Source organism: Thalassophryne amazonica, chromosome 6, assembly GCF_902500255.1.
Source record: "Thalassophryne amazonica chromosome 6, fThaAma1.1, whole genome shotgun sequence".
NCBI lineage: Eukaryota > Metazoa > Chordata > Actinopteri > Batrachoidiformes > Batrachoididae > Thalassophryne > Thalassophryne amazonica.
Genome location: NC_047108.1, coordinates 56634775 through 56651366, shown reverse-complemented (window position 1 = coordinate 56651366; position 16592 = coordinate 56634775). Strand labels below are relative to the sequence as shown.

Genomic DNA, 16592 nt, shown 5'->3' with positions numbered 1-16592 from the left:
GTAAAGTGCTATAGAAATAAAATTTGATTGATTGAAACTTGAGATCTGAAAATGGCTGTGCACTGATGCCCCATCCAATCTGATGGAGCTTGAGAGGTGCTGCACGGAAGAATGGGCAAAACTGCCCAAAGACAGGTGCACCAAGCTTGTCATCATATTTAAGAACACTTGAGGCTATATTTGCTGCCAAAGGTGCATCAACAAAGTATTGAGTAAAAGGTGTGAATATTTATGTACATATGATTTCTTAGTTTTGTATTTTTTCCTGATGCACTGCAGATAAATGTCTCAGAGGCCGCTTGTTGGTGGACTATAGTTTCAATGTGAAAATAAGACATTAGCATGTTACAATGTGAGGAAGACTGCACTGACAAACATACTGGCTGATTTTGACAAGATAAATAAAAGCATCAAAAGTGCAAAGCGCATCTGTGCTCTTGTTTGCTTTCATCCCACCATCCATTGATTTTCATCCTCTAACCCTCTCATCCTTTTCCACCCAACTCTCTTACTCTCCTGCCATCCCCTCTTTGCCCTCTTCAGGCTCCAATCCTGCCATTTCTTGCCCCTCTCTCTTTCATCAAGCCCATTTAGTGCCTGCACCCTGCTCTTGGCCCTGCATATATCTGCATAGTAATAGGCTGTTAATTAGCTACCCAGGATGACTGAATGGAGGTGGGCATAATGGAGATGTTTTGGAGAGAGAGCTCACCTGTTCCACTTCTTGTGGCCTCCAGGCCTAGTTTGGTGGCTCCAGTTCATTTTGTGCATGTTGGAGTGTTGTTTTCTGTTTGTTCTTCATCAAGTAGAGTTGAAGAGCATACGTTATGTGTCAAACTAACTGCAAAAAGAGCACAGTATCTGGCTGTGATGTTTCACTGTGACATCCTTAGACTGCCAAATGGGTCATGATAACAAATTAATTAAATGCTGATTTCCAGAAGATGCGAATGACAGTATGGGCGTTGAAGAAACTGCTGCTGCTCTGTGTGTGTGTGTGTGTGTGTGTGTGTGTGTGTGTGTGTGTGTGTGTGTGTGTGTGTGTGTGTGTGAGAGAGAGAGAGAGAGAGAGAGAGAGAGAGAGAGAGAGAGAGAGAGAGAGACTGTGAGCCACAGCCAGATCCATTTTATATACAGTATACAGTACTGTGCAAAAGTTTTAGACATCTCAAAGTTATGATACAAGTAATGTTGCATGCCTCTCCCCCTTCACTCCCTATTTTTATTGGCATGTCAGCGCAATATCAATTCCAACAAAATTTCAGAACCAGTAGGACAGAATTGCTGGACACAAATGCAGAGCTCAGATTCGGATGGAATTTGGCAAAAAGGTTTTATTGATACACAAAGCAGGGTCTGGAACACGGAAAGGCAGTCCAAAATCAGCAACAGTGTCAGAAATATTAGGCTAGGGCATAGTCCAATAAACAGGCAGGCAGTCCAAAAACACAGCTGGAAAACAGGTCGAGAAAACTTACGATACAAGGCTATGAAGCAATGGTATAAAGCACAACAATCTGGCGAATAACCAGTGCAACCCGTGAAGCTTATGTACAGTAGTGTTCAGAATAATAGTATTGCTATGTGACTGAAAAGATTAATCCAGGTTTTGAGTATATTTTTTATTGTTACATGGGAAACAAGGTACCAGTAGATTCAGTAGATTCTTACAAATCCAACAAGACCAAGCATTCATGATATGCACACTCTTAAGGCTATGAAATTGGGCTATTAGTAAAAAAAAAAAAAGTAGAAAAGGGGGTGTTCACAATAATAGTAGTGTGGCATTCAGTCAGTGAGTTTGTCAGTTTTGTGGAACAACCAGGTGTGAATCAGGTGTCCAAGGCGCCAAGAGCCAAGGTGGAGGGAACTGGTGAGTCTGAGTAGGTGGAGGAGAACAATGGTGGTTGAAAACCATACACTTCATAAAAGGTGAAAAAGCCTGTGGAAGAAGTGGGCAGACAGTTGTGCGCCAGTTCAATTAAACTTAACTGAGTTGTCCATGTTGCTGGATGCTGAGAGGCCAGGATGCATAGTTCCTTCTGTAACTCCTGATACAAATGTTCTGTCTGTCCATTGGATTGTGGATGAAATCCACATGTCAGGCTGGTGGTGGCCCCAAGCAACTTACAGAACTCTCCTCAGAAGCAGGAGATGAATTGTGGTCCCCGATCTGATACAATATCCTGTGGGAAACCATGCACCTTAAAAACATGGCCTTGGCCATCTCCTTGGCAGAGGGGAGTTTAGGTAAAGTAATAAAATGAACCATTTTGGAGAGTCTGTCCACTACAGTAAGCACCACATTATAGAGGCTGGGAGACCTGTTACAAAATCAACAGAGAGATGCGACCAAGGCCGCAGCAGCAGTTTCCCAGTGGACTCTTGGTGGAGGACTTGTTCATAGCACAAACCTGACGGGCATGAATGTAGCAAGATATGTCCCCCCCGAAAGAGTTAGGTACCAATAGCTTCCCTGGAGGGCACTCCGGGGGTGTGGGTAGATGTTGGGTTGCTGCCTTGACCCTAGTCTCAATGTCCCACGTAAGGGCGGAAACAAAACAAGATGCGGGTAAAATGGTAGAGACCTTGGCAGGCAAATATGTGGCATCAAATTGGCGTAATAGAGCATTGGGTTTACCATTCTTGGTGCCTGGCCGCTAAAATAATACAAAATCAAAATGACTAAAAACTAAATAATCTTATGAACTTCCTATAAAAAATAGTGAACCCCAAAAACCTCTGAACCTCTTTGCGGGATTGAGGCACCGCCCAATCGGCTACGGCAGTGACCTTGGTCATGTCCATTCTGATCTCCCCCTCAGCAAACACAAACCCCAGAAAAGACACTGTGGATCTGTGAAACTCGCATTTTTCCACCTTGACGTGCAACTGATTCTGGAGCAGTTTCAGCAGTACGGTATGGACATGTTGCAAGTGTGTTTCCTCATCGGGGGAGAAAATCAGAATATCGTCTAAGTAAACAAAGTCAAACGTGTTCAAGAAGTCACGTAACACGTCGTTGACGAGGTTTTGGAATACTGCCGGGGCATTAGTTAAACCAAAGGGCATGACCAAATATTCATTGTGCACAGTGGTAGTGTTAAATGTGGGTTTTCCACTCATCCCCTTCCCTTATCCTAACCATATGCATTTCGTACGTCTAATTTGGTGAAAATTTTAGCAACCTCCAGCAACTCAAACACCGAGTTATGAGGGGGAGTGGGTACCGATTTTTCAGTTATATCATTAAGGCCCCGGAAATCAATACATGGACATAAGGTCTTATCCTTCTTTTTCATAAAGAAAAAAAAACAAAAACAGCACCAGCCAGAAAAGATGAAGGATGGATTATTCCGGCTGCTAGGGACTCCTGGATGTATTCAGTCATGGCTTGTTGTTCCGGTGTGAATAGCGAATGCAATACCGGGTACCTGGTACCGGGGAGCAAATCAATGGCACAATCGTAGTCTCTGTGTGGAGGTAAGGACTTATCTTTAGATTTACTAAAGACCTGAGCGAGGTTGTGATAACACGCTAGGACCCCAGAGAGGTCTGTGTGGAGCAAAGTAGGTGACACTGGATGCTGAACTAAACAAGAATTAGCACACATTGGACCCCAAGAGCAAATTTGACCATTCATCGAATGGAAATTTGGGTTGTCTTGTTTTAGCCAGGGGCGCCCCAAAATCACTGGGTGAGTCATACTATCAAAAAGATGGAAACTAATTTGTTCTGAATGGGTTTCTGATAGAACCAACTGCACAGAATGCGTTATATAATATCTGAACCAGGGAGCTGCCATCCACCACCCTGACCACCAGAGGGCACTTGAGGTGATGCAGTTTAAGGTGCAGATTCCTGGCAAGAGAAGAATGCATAAGGTTAGGACCTCATCCTGAATCTACAAACACTGGAACAGAAACTGAAGAATGTTCAGAAGTAAGTTTTGCCATAATCAAATTTTGACTGTAGAAGAAACAATAGAATTTTGGCTCATAGATGGCCTATTAGCTGAGAGGCACCCCTGACCTGGCAACCAGAGGTCATGTGACTGTGCTGACCACAGTAGAAATGCAGTCCTTCTTCGTGCCAACATAGCCGCTCCTCTGTGGAGAGGCGAGTTCAACCCAGCTGCATCACCTTCTCTTGGCTGCTGCAAAGAGGACTGCTGCTGGAGCCAGCTGGCCCGGAGGAAAAAAAAGGCTGCATTGGCGAACGGCTGCTGGTGGAGCGAGAATCCCTCTGGGAGTGATCGGACAATCTTCTGTCCACCATAATTGCCAGCACAACGAGCGCGTCCAAATCTTCTGGAAGTTATGCTGCAATCAGTTGATCCTGGACCTTATCTGAGAAACCTTGAAAAAAGACACAGTTGAGGGCAGTGGGATTCCATTCGCTCTTGGCGGCCGTAATACGGAAGTCTATGGCATAGTCAGAGACCCTGCGTGCGCCCTGTTTTAACTTAAGCAGCGAGCGAGCCGCCTCTTGACCAGGAGCTGTGTGCTGAAAAACTTGTGTTAAAGCAGTGGTGAACAAGCTGAGCGATTGACAGGATGGTGACTGCCTGCTCCATTCGGCTGTTGCCCAGGCCGCCGCCCACCCCGTCAGGTGAGTGATCATAAAAGTGATTTTGGCTCTTTCGGATGGAAACATAGAAGCCATCAACTTGAAATGTAGCTCTCACTGTGTAATGAACGGCTTGACATCTTCCGATTCCCCAGAAAAACGTTCAGGTTCGGAAAGCTGGTTACAAAAAACAGTATCTAATGCGGGAGCCGGCGTTGCCACCGGAGGTTCAGAAGGCAGGCTTCCGGTGGTCTCTGCACATGTTGTTGAGTGTGCTGATGGCTCTAGTCTGTCCATGAGATGACTAACCTGCGCACTAATAGAGGACATCAACGTGTACTGGTATTTAGCCAGCTCACTCAATCTGGCGCACAGTGTGTTGAATTTGTCCTGTTGTTGAGCCAGTTGTTGGCTGTGTGTGCGTACTGCCATCTGGAAAGGATCCGAGCCTGCTGTGTCCATCGTTGGCCAGATCGTTCTTTCTGAACCAGTGGTACAGAATGACTGGACACAAATCCAGAGCTCAGCCTCAGTTTGAAGGGCGGATGACACTGCCCCAGGTTGCTGAATCACAGGATAGAGCTTGGCACAAAGACGTCTGCTGAGCCTGCAGCCTGATCTTCACAGCATCCAGTGGTGTGACAAAGCCAGATGTGATGAGCGCTCTAGAGCCAGAGGCCAGCATCTGTTGCACTGGAGAGATGGCAGCAACTGGGCAGTTGACAGCTCGCTCTCCCATTGTGGTGTCCCTTGCTTTTGTCTCGAACAGTGACACCACATCGAGGCCTTTTCTTCCATTTCAGTGACATGAACCTTAAAGTTGTCATAGAAGAGCTGCTGAGTGCCTCCGCAAAGCAGCAGTGGACTATATATATATATATACTGTATGTGTGTGTGTGTGTGTGTGTGTGTGTGTGTGTGTGTGTGTGTGTGTGTGATGCAGGCACCAAACACAGGTTGTGTGCAAAAAACAGGGGCCTCATGTACAGAAACATGCGTGGATTTCTTACTGAAAGACGGTCTATGCCAAAACCCTGAAACTGCCGTAAGCAAAAAATTCAGATGTATCAAAATGTCCGTAGACATGGGTCCAAGCATATTCTGTTTGTAAAGCCCAATCAACATGGAATTGAGCACACGTGCACACCCACTGACCTCCTCCCTGGCCACGCTTCCATCTGATTGTACAAATGTATTCAAATAGTTTGGTTGTGTCATGCTAACGATACCATAAGTATGAGGTATAGTGTGTTTAACTTCCACCATTGTCTTTGTGTTATTGTGTGTATAAATTAAGAACTTTTAGGGCCCTTTCACATGTATTTCACAGTACAAATAAGTACAAATCAGGGCGAAACACGGTGGACCATCTCATATGAGCAAACCACGAAAACATCGAGTCAACGGGCAGGCTTGAATGATTCCGCTGCGACAGTTTTGTGCACGCGACGGTGTCATGCATGAATGTGCACGAAACAGTTGCAGTGGGAACACAATGCCAGCAGCTGGAGCCAGCAGCTGCGTGATGTAACCACATTGCGCAGCTGCTGTGAAAAAAGAAAAAAGAAAAATACATGCCACCCACTGGATTCGAACCTGCAATTTTCAAAAGCTCTGATTACCAGACAGAAACTTTACTACTGTGCTGCAATCACTGTATCATATCAGGAGCATGAAATGGCTAAAATAACAAAGAGATATACATATTTTTTATGAAAAAAGAGAAAAAAGCACCGTGATAACTGACCAAACGCTGTTTGTTATGGCATATGTCTGCTGATACATGAATGAAAGTGGCGTATTTGTCGCATTGTTGGCTTGTCATATAGTCCTGCAGCGTGCCGCTCACAGGACATGTATGTCCTGTCAGACAGACGTAACATTCAGATTGCTTTCTGCATGTCCACATGAACTGATGGTCCATTTCAGCTTGGACAGCCTGTCAGTGTGCACGCTGTGCGCACTCTCCAGCCCATCGCAAAAGCAATATATGTTTTTATATATTTCCACATGAGGACAGCAAGCACACACGCGCGCATCTCCGTCAAAATGCGGTACGTGTTCTGCAGCTGTGACATCCAGGACCACAGAGGTCAACAACTGCTACTGTTGGCAGCCAACCATGCCCCCTGTCCGGCCAGCACACAGATCAAGGTGTCACTCTGTGATCAGATGAGAGGCACCTTGCCTGCAGGGGGAGGGGGGCGCGAACTACAGTGCCTTGATTGGAGAGTGGCATCAACTCATAACATGGCCCCATTCTGGGTTCAACTGCGCTGAACTACTGAATGGACCTTTAATGTTTTCAACATTTTTAAATCATTAAACAATATACAGCAACACATCCAGGTACAGGTGCTATCAAAGTAAATATAAAAATAGTTTAAGCTATCAAATTCACATAAATTTACAATTTATGATAATTTATTTAATGAATTTAAAGCCTGATTCATGCAGCTGCTGCTCTGTAACTTGTGTCATGCAATGACGTGCGTGACAGTTTTAAAGTTCTCTGTCTCTGGATTATGACTTATTCTGGACTAATCTGACCCTCTACAATCATTACCTCCAAATCAAAGGTAAGCTGTACATGTTCTTCTTTTACTAACTTTGTGCTTTAAATGTGCAGACTTTTCTGATCCATTTATCAGAGTACATGCTATATAATATGATGGGAGATGGAGGATTAAAAGCAGAAAAGTGTCAAATCACAGCCTTTTGTGTCTAATTTAACAGCTGCAAGTCCAGGCTGCGGCTCTGAGCACGGTTGGACTTTTAATCACAGAAATGACTCCTCTCCCACTTTCCACAAATCAGCGAGTGTCACAGCTGAACTTTAATTTGTACCTCTGCACGTCCAGACTGCTCTGGGTTTTTAATGGAAATACATTGCGAATGGACGGGACATTTATCCGTTTTGAGCCATATCGACAGGGAATCCTGCATCAAGGCCTGCGCCTCATTAATGACGGGTCAAAATTTCTTCAGAATTTTTTCTGCCAAATGTATTTGATCCATTATCAAAATGTTATCTGCGTGCGCACTGTAAAAACTATTAAAATATGATGAGAGATGAAGGATTGAAAGCAGCAAAGTGTGAAATCATAGCCTTTTGCTGAGTCTGAGGATTTAACAGGTGCACGTCAGGCTACGGCTCCAAGTCTGAGCACGGTGTGAAAAAAAAAAAGGTCGGACTTTTAATAACGTAAATGTCTCCTGTCCCACATGCGAGGGTTTTAATGGAAAAACATTGCGATCGGACGGGACATTTTATTGGATGTGGGAGAAAAGTCCGCTGTACTAAATCAGTTATGTACGATGTTTATTACATAGAAAACAATATAAAAACTCTGGGACTTTTTTTGTTCGGAGACTGCGAATATCTGGTTTATACAACGACGGTTTAGGTGCGTTTTACTATAAATTGGACTGAACAATAAATTTACCTCTCAAAGCTTTGACGATGATATCGGCTTCCATCACACACAGCTGACTTTATTTTCCCAAATTTTTCTTCTGTTCGGACCTGAAGGGAATCAGTACATCTTGTAGCCCTTGCTGTCTATTTGTGCATCCAGATGCACAGCAACCTGTCATTTTCAGTGAATAAATAAATAAAATAGCTGGATTTACATGCAGACACATTAACAGCAAACGCTATTTTGAATCCAAGATGACACCATGAGTCACGTGACCAATTTTTTCAACTCATCATGTCGCCACTCTCTCTAATAAAGGCACTCTAGCACGAACCACAAGCAAGCCATGTGTTGGGGAGGGAGAGCGCATGAAACACACACACACTTGTGTCGTAGGGGGAGCCAACATTCTGGCATGCCTTATGTGTACTTGGCAACTTCACAGTTGTGGGGGCACTTAGACAAATTTCACTGCCAGCTCAAAAGTAATCGTCTGCTGACTGTTTCCATGCAAACAGCGTGAATTTTCTAACATTTTCTAACTGCCAAGCAAGTGGTGTTAGGTGTACGCGTGTGTCATCTGGAATTTGGCCGACACCTGCTGAGACAGAGATCAAATAGACTCTCACAGGGCACACTCTGTCTTTTGGCCACTGGTGTGCACAAATAGTTGTAGCAACAGGTGTATGAGGCATTGGAGGCAGCTCCAATTTTACACGTATTGCATACGATTCCTGCTTCATGTGCAATTTGACCACATTTGCACTATGTGTGAAGGGGCCCTATAATTTGGAATTCTGTCTTCTGTCAGTTGGTATAGGTAACAATTCTTAAACTGATGGATTTCTGCACTTTCTGAACTTCTGTTTCAAGCAGCCAACAAATAAATAAATGGTGATTTATATATCTATGAACCCTAAGATGTGCAGTATCTAAGTGAATCAGTGGCAGACTTAATTTTCACTCATATGGCATCTGCATGTGTGTGCACCAGGGTTTGTTTTCCCATCTGTGTCTGTTTTTACGCAGTATAGCCCTGATTATAAAGCCCACTTAGCCCTCCTCTCTTTGCTGCATCAAAAGGCATGCTTTTGTTCTAGCCTTGGATGTGAGGTTTACTTGCCCCCATGTAGGACTTTAAAATTACAGAACATTTATTATTGCTGTAACTGTGACATAAGCCCACATATTGGTGTCACCTTTCACCTCTGAATCTTTAACCCCATGTGTAGGATGTTCTGGTGGTGGATGTGGTGGATGGGTGAAAGTGTCAAAGAGGCAGTAGACATATTAATGTTGATGCACAGTCAGCATGGCCTGTAGGTTGGCACCCAGACAGGCTCTTGGGCAACTTCACGCAGCTTTGTGCAAAATGTCAATGGTTGATGCAGCAAAGACTTGCACGTTTTCACACGCATCAACAGAAGGCACAGACTTGGCAAAGGCAAATTACCCTGCAAGCTATTTATGCACTCTGTTGCAATATTTGAAATTAGCATTGAAAAGAAGTTTGGAATAGTTTAATTGAGCATACGGGTGGAGGAATAATACATTTGTAAAAGAGAGGAAGGGAAGCAAGAGGGAGAGAGAACAAGAAGAGTGGGAAAAGGCAGAGAGAGATACTGACTGGAAGACAGAGGTGGGAAAGAACAGAGAAAATGGCAAGTCAGATTGAAAGCTCACTTTTCCTGTGAGCGAGAGAGGAAAAAGACAATTGGGACTGAAAGGAGAAAGGGAGATAAAGCAGAGTGTTAGCGAGGAAGTGAGATTGTGCCCATTGTGTCAGGAATAATGCGTCCCACACAACTAAAAGGTTAGCGCCTCAGCCTCAGGCCACCATGACCATTACAATATGAAAAGGCTGAATCTGTGCAGTGAAAAGAAGCACTCAAGAGAGGGGACCAGCCTACACTCTGACCTCAAAGAAGGGCTCTGATTTCCAAGCAGAGTGTTTGTAGATGCAGAGTATTGTACTGTTATATACTGGTAACTTCTGGACCCTTGCTATGTTGCTAGAAACATTGGTAGGTTGTACTTTTCGAATGTTGCATCACAAGTTAACTGCTTGTTTAATGCCAACTTTTTTCTGTAAAAACAATTTTTGGTCTGTTTTCCTTTGAGAATGACCTGTTTAATTAAACGGGGGCTGAGAGTCAGACTTAGTTTTTGACATTGACATGACAACATCCAATATTTTATAAAGAGTTCGAGTCCCATGTTGAGAATCTAAACTTTTCATCTAGCACCTGCACTGTTTAAATTAATGATGTATGCTGTATTTTATTGCTGCTTGCTTTGAAGTGTTATTGGATAAAACAAAAAGATGCATATTTATAGTTCACATAACAGTTACTTTCTTCCAGACTTTTTCCACAAGAATAACTGTCAGATATTATGGAGATGAGAGGGGAAGCTCATCATATTTGGACTACGAGGTCTGTTAGAAAAGTATCGGACCTTTTTATTTTTTGCAAAAACCTGATGGATTTGAATCACGTGTGCTTGCATGAGCAAACCTTGAACCTTCGTGCGCATGCGTGAACTTTTTCACGCCTGTCGATTGCGTCATTTCCTGGTAAGCAGCCTTTGTGTGGGATGTGTGCTGTGCGCTCGGTGGATTTTCATTTCAAGGATAAAGATGGAACGACTGGAGCAGCGCCGCATCAAATTTTGCCAGAAACTGGGCGACAGCCAGGTGGAAACCATTCGGATGATTCAGACGGCTTTCGGTGATGGACACAGATTAAGGAGCGGTACAACTGGTGTAAAGATGTCCGCACAACGGTGGAGAGCGAGCCAAGCTCCGGTCGGACTTTCCTTTTTGCTAAAGCTTATAGTTAGGGCTGGATCAGGTGACCCTGAACCATCCCTTAGTTATGCTGCTATAGAGTTAGACTGCTGGGGGGTTCCCATGATGCACTGAGTGTTTCTTTCTCTTTTTGCTCTGTATGCACCACTCTGCATTTAATCATTAGTGATTGATCTCTGCTCCCCTCCACAGCATGTCTTTTTTCTGGGTCTCTCCCTCAGCCCCAACCAGTCCCAGCAGAAGACTGCCCCTCCCTGAGCCTGGTTCTGCTGGAGGTTTCTTCCTGTTAAAAGGGAGTTATTCCCTCCCACTGTCGCCAAGTGCTTGCTCACAGGGAGTCGTTTTGACAGTTGGGGTTTTTCTGTAATTATTGTATGGCTTTGCCTTGCAATATGAAGTGCCTTGGGGCAACTGTTTGTTGTGATTTGGCGCTATATAAATAAATTGATTGATTGATTGATTGAATTGATTGATTGATCAAGGATCCACCATGTAGAGTTTATTATATCCAAAGTTTAAGGATCCAGTGACCAGTTTCATATTTGTATACTTTAACACTCAATAAAATGTTCAATTTCAATTTAATCGGCTTATAAAGTGCCAAATCACAACAAAATCTAAATATACTAAAACAAATACATCATGATTGTACACATATCACATCTGTGATATGTGTACAATTGTGATGTATTTGATGTTCTGTGAACTGTCTGTATCTCAATATTATTAAGAATATATGCAGTCATATTTTTATTGATTTTATCAACTAAAAAAAAAAATCATATATAGATTTAGGTATAATTTAAAAATTTTTGCAGTAAATTTGATCATGTTTACAGTCAATTTTTGTTATAGTGTTTTTTTAGGACATCATATTTATACAAATAAGTGTTCACTATGGTCCATGAAGTATAATAAATATATTAACAGAAGTGTGACAGTGTATGTTGCACATGAATAAAAGAATGATTATTGAATAACAAGACACGTACAATTTTTATTTTATCATTGGGCAAAAATGCATCTGTCAGATTTTCACTCTGGATCCAGCCCTGAGATTAATGTATATTTCGTGCTGCTGAATCACGACTTGCCATGAGACTGGGTTGGCTGATTATACAACCCCAATTCCAATGAAATGGGACATTGTGTAAAATGTAAATACAAACAGAATACAATGATTTGCAAATCCTCTTCAACCTATATTCAATTGAATACACCACAAAGACAAGATATTTAATGTTCAAACTGATAAACATTATTGTTTTTGTGCAAATATTTGCTCATTTTGAAATGGATGCCTGCAACACATTTCAAAAAAGCTGGGACAGTGGTATGTTTACCACTGTCTTACATCACCTTTCCTTCTAACAACACTCAATAAGCGTTTGGGAACTGAGAACACTAATTCAACAATACACTACTAACTACACTAATTCTGATCAAGATTTCCTGCAGTAATTGATCCCTAAACTGAAATCCATAAATGACTGAAACTGAAAAAAAACATATATATATCATAAATGATATCCACGTTTTGTGAGACCTGCGTTCATGTTTTGGGAGATTTTTTTCAGTATTTATGTTTTGCAATTAACGGTTTACAGATAATTCACAATTTTGATTCACATTTTGGGGGTTAACACAGGGTGTTCCAATGCAGTTCCCTTCTGTGCTGTCAGGTAGTCATGTGATGTTCAAGGTTTTTTTTTTTTTTTTTTTTTTTTTTTTAACACAAGCATCCAGCCAGTTCATCACGAGAAGCAATCTATACTGCTGGACATGCAAAAATGTGCATTGATTAATTACCCAAACCTGCCCCATGGAGGTAATGCGTATACAGTATGTTGCCATGCAATCCATACTATTCAGGTAGAATATGTTATTTGAATTCTCTCTCTCTCTCTCTCTCTCTTGCTTGCACACACACAGTTTTTATTTTGCGCTGGCTGGAGGCATGATGTCTTGGTGATTTCTGTCCATTAGTCAGTCCCAAAAAGGGCACAAGCATTCTGAAATCAACTCCTCTTACATTTTTAAGATGAATTTCATGAAACTTGGTACAAGTCCTTGTTATTGGTTAGTAATGTGCATATTTCCATATTATTCCAGTTGGGCTCATTTTACCAGATTTATGGCTCTTGATTAACAAATCTCGACTCTGTCAGTTTCATACTTGGGTGTCTGCATTCTGAAATCAACTCCTCTCACATTTTTAGTGGGACTCTCATGTAACTTTAACTAGGTTGATAATATGCATATTGTAATATTCCACAAGATTGACACATTTTGGCAGAGTTATGGCCCTTGATTATCAAACAGACACGGCTAGTTTCATGAGTTGGTGCCTGCATTCTGAAATCAACTCCTTTCACATTTTTAGGAGGAATTTTGGGAAATGTGGTACAGTTCTTTGAAATGTTATCAGAATGTAGCAAGCAATTGTACCAAAACAGCATTTGGCAGAAGGGGGATATTGTGCTCTCAGAGCACTCATGTTTTCTCATGGCCCAGTCACATGGCATGCCATGATTCCTGAATGAAGGGAAACAAATAAAAAGTCACAATTTGTTGAGAAAAGTTGAACAAACGAGCTTTATCACCAAACAGCCTGCGAACCAAGAGCGCAAAAGGGACGAAAGAGGAACAAAATGAAACCGAAGCTAACATTGATCTCGATGCTTTAAAAGAAACACGACTGGAGCCACTGCTGGAGCAGTGTGTGTCTGCATCGCTGCGTTCCAGGACTCGGTGCTGGGACAGAGCTCATAGTGCCTGAGTCCTGGAGAAGCTGCAAACAGAAGCTATGGAGATCTGTGCGCATGTCGGTGGGTCTACCTGCTCTGGTTCTTCATCCAGAACAAAAGAGGGATCATCTTCTTAATCATCAGAACCCTCACTGTCTGACGACATGCTGGGTGCTCCATCTTGCTCCAATAATAAAAAAAACCTCAAAAAATATTGCAAGCAATGTTCTTCAAATTTGAAAAAAAAAAAGCTCAACCTGCGAGCCCCTCCCCCCAACCCAACCACAGATGTTAATCGGACAACCCAGTCTCATGAGATTTTTTCCTGCTCCTGTCACGAAATTATGCGAATGACAGGCTTTTATTTAACTTACTATCACTAATCCTACCCCTAACCCTAACCACCCCCCCCCCCCCCAGACCCCGCATTACTTTTAATTTCATGCACCTCTCACGGAATGTATTAGAATAAATTCATGCTCCCATTACGAAAATTTGGCACTTTTCATGACAAAATCACAAACCAATAGATTTATGTATATTTTGTGATGCTGAATCATGACATGCCATGAGATATGGTAATAATCGGACTACAAACTATGCATTATATGATTATATGTTCAAGGCTGGAGTGTGCATCTCATGACATTTTGTAAATACAAATGATTGCAGCTTCTTTACCTGCGACTTCACCTATATTGATCAAAACTAAATGAGCATATGATTGTTTGCTTTCACATTGACTGCATATCAACAGCTTTGTTCTATTGATCCACCCTTGCGAGAACAAAAGCTGAGAGAAGATGAAAAGGCGTTTGACCTGGCTCAGGTGCTCAGCCTTGTTAAATAGCAGGGCTTTTATTGACTGCATTGCAGTAGTGGAACCACTTACAGAAGACAGTTGTCCAGGCGTTGACAGCTTTACTGTCCAACAAGTCTCCACTGACCAGGTGGCCCAGAGGAATGCCATGATATCAGCAGAGGCACTGGTTTGTGTAGAGAAGTGTTTGTGTGTCTATAAGTCTGTGTGTGTTACTGCAGCCATGAGTAGCCATGCACTTCTGTGAATGTGCACATATACTTCCTTGCAACACAGAAATCGATAAACCCCGGGGTTAATAGCGAAGAGGAACTGGCTCACCAGCTCTGCTAACAAACATCAGACTGTTAGCATAACCTCAGTCCACTCTTCTCCCCATGGAAATCCACCAGCATTGATTATAAACCTCACACACAGTTCAGTTTAGTCTCACTTCCTCAATGTCTGCCATATGAAGCCCTTGCTATCATTATGTCACTTCAGTACAAGCAATTTAGCAGTTAACCCTCTAAAGCCTGAATAAGCCAGGCCATCAAGGAAAAAAACAGAATGAGGATTAGACTGAAATCCAAATTAAGTAAACCTTTCCTTCAGCAGGAAAGCACTGTGAGTTGAGCATTTGTCCTTCAGTATTAGGGATCCAGGCAATCGCTCATTAAGGCTGGTTTCACTTCTGTTCTGCTGCATATTTGTGGGGCCTATGGCTGATGCACAGAAGAAAATTATGGGTAATCAAAAGGGGCAGTCGCTTTGTGATCTGCAGCTTTCCTACAAACTTAACTGGATGAATTTTCCACTGGATTCAGGTGACTTGCTTGAACCACCAAAAACAAGAACATGGAATACAATTGAATTTAAATTGCATATCTCTGTTAAATGAAATGTCAAATGAGATGACTATTCAAAATAAAAAGGAATTATGAAATTACTGATGTACTGTGCTTTATCTTTGGTGCCAGGGCGATATGGTGGTGCCAGGGCCTCAAAATATGGAATGCATTCCCAAAAAAAGTCGCAAAGGCTACCATACTTTTTCTGAAAGCCTGCAATCTCAGCTATTCAATGATGACCATCTGAGAAAAGTAGCTGTTACAAGTCATTACACATAAACTAAGGTTGAGAAAATTATGTGTATGAACCAAAGCAGAACAGTGAGATAGCTGAAAATCTAAAAATGGTATAAGAACACATTTCAGTTTCAATTTATTTTCATTTATATAGCACCAAATCACAACAGAGTTGCCTCAAGGCGCTTCACACAGGTAAGGTCTAACCTTACCAACCCCCAGAGTAACAGTGGTAAGGAAATCTCCCTCTGAGGAAGAAACCTCAAGCAGACCAGACTCAAAGGGGTGACCCTCTGCTTGGGCCAAAATGTCCCGGAATCTCTCCGGGATGCCATTCTCAAGTCCTTACATGAGGATATGGAGCATATGGGTCTGGAGAGAACACTAGATTTGATTAGATCAAGGTTCCATTGGCCAAAAATGGCCATAGATGTGGAGAAGAGGATTAAGTCATGCGAGCGTTGTGTCAGAAGGAAGACTCAACCAGAGAGGTCTGCACCTCTTGTTAACATCAACACAACTCGCCCCCTGGAACTGGTGTGCATCGACTACTTGTCCCCAGAGCCTGACTGTCACAACACCAGAGACATTTTGGTCATCACAGACCATTTTACCAAATACGCTGTTGCCATACCAACCAAGAACCAGAAAAATAAAAACCTACCCGGGTAGTAGCAAGTCCAAGAAATGTTCAGTGGCAGCTTTACCATCAGAGAGCCTCGTCCAAAACTACCACAAAAGTCTCCAAGCTGTCGTTGATGTTAAAGGGGAAATACACAGTATTAAGAACAGGGGTATGTAAACTTTGGATCAGGGTCATTTGGGTAGTTCTCTTGTCATTTTGATTTAAAAAGAGGAAACACAGTTGTTTGACAGTAAATGGCTTCAACCAACCACTAACCATGAGTGAAACAAAATTGTGTTTTCATTTATATTCTCTTCAAAATGGCCAAAAAAAGCAAAAATTCTGCCAGGGTATGTAAACGTTTGAGCACAACTGTATATACAGTGGGGTAAGAAAGTATTTAGTTAGCCCCTGATTGTGCAAGTTCTCCTACTTAGAAAGATGAGAGAGGTCCATAATTTTCATCATAGGTACACTTCAACTATGAGACACAAAATCAGAAAAAAAAAAGATCCAGAAAATCACATTGTCGGATT

At 42.3% G+C, this 16592-nt stretch overlaps 1 protein-coding gene across 1 annotated transcript in view; it reads left to right on the top strand.

Moving 5' to 3' along the window:
* Nucleotides 1–16592, top strand: part of LOC117512209 (plexin-A1-like) — a 1069160-nt gene that overhangs the window by 630777 nt on the left and 421791 nt on the right.